Raw genomic sequence first — 3,830 nt, 5'->3', positions numbered from 1 at the left:
CATGTAAATATAACATAAGATCAGCTGAAAAGAGACGTAAAGATAACGGATGATCAGCTAAACAAAGAGTTATAATGATAAGGTAAGGATCAGTTGAACAAAGATATGTAAATATAACATAAGATCAGCTGAGCAAAAAGATATAAAAATAGGGTAAGAAACAGCTGAGCAAAAAGATATAAAAATAGGGTAAGGAACAGCTGAATAAAGACGTAAAAATGTGGTAAGATCAGTTGAACATGGAGATTGAAACGAAGTAGATAAAAGTCCTTGTTGTTTATTATTAAGAACAAAGCTACATGAAGGGTTATCTGTGCTCTGCCTACCAGAAACCTGGTTTCTCGCAGTATAAGTCCGTAGACATTCCGCTGTTCCACTGGAGGCACTCTTTAGATAAAGAGTGACATAGAAATAAGATAAAGTTAAGTGAACAAAGATTCAAATAAGAGACAAATATCAGCTCATGATAGATATAGAAACGAGGTGAAAATCACTTTTACATCTGCTGATCAGGTTTGAAAGATGAGGCTAGAATAAGTTCAACAGAGTTACAAAAATTAAATAGAAATAATCTGAATAGAAAGACAAGATAAATACCAGCTGATTGTAGTTACAAAGATGAAGTTGGGATCAGCTGATCAGTTACAACGATAAGGTAGAAATCAGCTGATAAGAATTACAAAAATGTGGCAGAGATCAACTGATAAGAGGCACAAAGGTGAAGTAGAGATCGGCTGATCAGAGTTACAAAGGGGAGGCGTAGATCAGCTGAATGTAGCGAAGATACAGCATCAAACACATACAAAATGAGATAAAAATAAGCAAAGAGACAATGAAAGTTTCCTTAAATGTCGTAGTGAAATACTGCAGCCACATGTGAAGTTTCAAATAAACTAAGAAAGATTCAAAAACCTCACTCAACAACACTCGTCTAATCGATAATCTTCGCACTTTTGCAAGAGTGCCAAGCTTTCTTTGGTTTTTCTTCATCGAGTCAAGATAATACGAAACAGACTGTAGGACCCAAAGAATAAACGAAGACGTTTCTCCAATTGCACATATAATATTTGACACTTGAAGCATCATTTCTCAGTACATGTGTAATTTCACAATATTCCTCTGTCTACAAAGGCTGTTTGGTGACAAATACTAGCAACATATTGAGGATCTAGAGAAGCGGAAACTGATTAGAGATAGAGCTTGCAGCGGTTTCAGAGAAATTCGGTTAATGCAAGCCATTCGGTGATGAAAAAAAAAAAAGTCGCAGAGAATGGTTTTTTTTTTGTCTTTGCAATACAATAAACTTGCCGAGTCTTGCTTAGTTCAGAAATCTTGGACATTTTCCATTTCTAAACTAATTTGTGTAATACCTGGCCTAGCCAAAAACTATATCCGCAATATAGAATAAAACTGGCTGTCTCTACTTCCTAGAAATGCTCTGTGAGTTTCTATATGTTGATCTATTCAATATAAAACCATTTTATAATATCACAGTATTTTCAGCACTTGGATAATCATCTGGAGGATAAAAAAACAGAGGCGTGTGCTTTCAACTGTGAAACAAAACATATTGAATCCTAGGAATAACAACAGCATTCCTCCTCGTGTTATCACCTCATGTTCAATGAATGTTGTTTGACTTCCTTATATTTCACCTCTTTCCCAGTAAATGTTACTTTACTTCCTCATTTCCGTTCCAATGAATGTTGCTTTACTCCATTTTATCACTTTCGGTCTATTGAATTTGCTTTACTTCCCCATTATCACTTCCGTTCCAATGAATGTTGCTTCACTTTCTCATATTATTGCTCTCCGTGCCACACTAGTGGGTGAAGGTTTAATCACTTTGTAATGATGTAGAACGTATGTCTATATAGTATGGGATAAGATCACTGATGTAATTCGGGAACATGTAGTTCTCAGCTGATCATTGGGTGAAGGTTTAATCACTTTGTAATGATGTAGAACGTATGTCTATATACGAACTTATCCCATACATGATCAGCTGAGAACTACATGTTCCCGAATTACAACAGTATATAGACATACGTTTTTTTTTGTTGTTTTTTTATTTATTCCTATAAACTCCCGGTGGAGCATGGGGCCGCAACAACACCTCGCCAACAGAAGGTGTTGTTGCAGTTAGTTGTAGCAGGTTGGTTTTTACGGGGTGGAGTTGCTAGATCGCGCCCAACCCTCCTCCTTTCTCATCCTGAACTTGGGGCCAGGCAAAGGAGGAGGTTAGCATGTTTGGTGTGACGGGCATATAGACGCACGTTCCACATCATAAAATACTAAGAGGTAAGATGGACATTGTAATAATTTTTATTTCACATAAAATTGCATTATAATAACCTCATTTGTCGATCAATGTTAAATCAAAATGAAAATTCAAAAAATTATTGTAGAAAAACAATTTTAAAAACAGAAGAAAAACCTTTGGAAGATAAAAATATATATATCTACATAACTTAATTTTTACTTTTTTTTATGCTACAAGTTTACATTTGAACAATTTAAGTCGAACATTAAAGTATTGCTAGTGGTCAGTGTATTATGGAGAGAAACTGACCATTACAATGTTAGTACACAAGACTGGATCTACTTGTTGAACAAGTTTAAATTTACGTTTAGTCAGCTGTCCAAGTTTTACAGTAGTACTTAAAAAATGTGTCGACAATTACACAATTCAACCTAACTTTGTTTAACACATTATCCAGTAAAAGTCAAATATCACAGAAATTCTAAATAATAAAGTTAAATCAAAAGATAAAAGTGAGAAAGATACCAGCCTACTTTGGTGCACACAAAAACCGCAGTAAGATTTTGAAGTGCAAGTTCAAGTGTAGCTCTTCGTAAACACAATGTAACCAAGGAAACCACGTGGTAACCATAAGTCACGTCGATAAATATTCGTAAACACATCGTAACCAAGGAAACCACGTGGCAACCATAAGTCACGTCGATAAATATTCGTAAACACATCGTAACCAAGGAAACCACGTGGTAACCATAAGTCACGTCGATAAAAATTCGTAAACACAATGTAACCAAAGAAACTACTAGTCTAACAAATGCACGTTGCCACGGCTTCCAGGTTGTTAATGTCAGTCAAGAGCCGTTGTGGTGTTATCCGGTGTTAGTTCAGCCCAAACAGGAAATGTATGTAGGTTGAAGAGAGCAACACCTAGTGTGTTGATCATCATCAAGTTAACTCCACACATGATGATGTTGAGGAAGATGCCTGGCTTAACCTGGTGATTACATGTACAGATGATTAATAAGGAAGGGAAATAAAGTGAAGACATCTATTTCTATAATAAAACAGCTTCATTTACAGAGACATTACTTGATACGTATCTGATATATATATTACTCGGAAAATTCAAAACGACGTATGTGTTTTTCGTAAATATAATTACTTTTTCAAGTATACTAGCAAACAGCTCACCATATCTATTGTCTTCATACCAGCACTATCGAACACGATAGCATTGGGAGGATTTGACACTGGTAACATGAAGGCAAATGAACAAGCGATGGTGACAGGAATCATCAGGAACAATGGGTTCACTCTGATCTCAGAGGCCTAAAAATGGAAAATCATTAGGTGCATTTTAATGTCAAAAGCTCAAAAAGAAAGTAACCGTTAAGAACAGCACGTTTACTTTGATCTCAAAATTCTGAAAAAAGAATGAATCTTTAAGAAAAACGGTTTCACTCTGATCTCAGAAGCCTAAAACGGAAAGTCACCATTAAAAACAATCAATTCACTCTGATCTCAGAAGCCTAAAACGGAAAGTCACCATTAAAACCAATCAATTCATTCT

General features: G+C 35.5%; 1 long non-coding RNA gene across 1 annotated transcript; it reads right to left on the bottom strand.

The window, feature by feature from the left end:
- Positions 1 to 2,309: 2,309 nt before the first annotated feature.
- Positions 2,310 to 3,584, bottom strand: LOC106474541. Its single transcript, XR_001291754.1, has 2 exons — positions 3,452 to 3,584; positions 2,310 to 3,254 (listed from the first exon to the last, which is right to left on the bottom strand). It is a non-coding gene; the product is annotated as an uncharacterized LOC106474541 (long non-coding RNA).
- Positions 3,585 to 3,830: the final 246 nt, after the last annotated feature.

This window comes from Limulus polyphemus, unplaced genomic scaffold (genome assembly GCF_000517525.1).
Source record: "Limulus polyphemus unplaced genomic scaffold, Limulus_polyphemus-2.1.2 Scaffold7337, whole genome shotgun sequence".
NCBI classification, from domain to species: domain Eukaryota; kingdom Metazoa; phylum Arthropoda; class Merostomata; order Xiphosura; family Limulidae; genus Limulus; species Limulus polyphemus.
The sequence above is the reverse complement of the archived record's forward strand: the minus strand, read 5'-3'. Positions and strand labels throughout refer to the sequence as shown.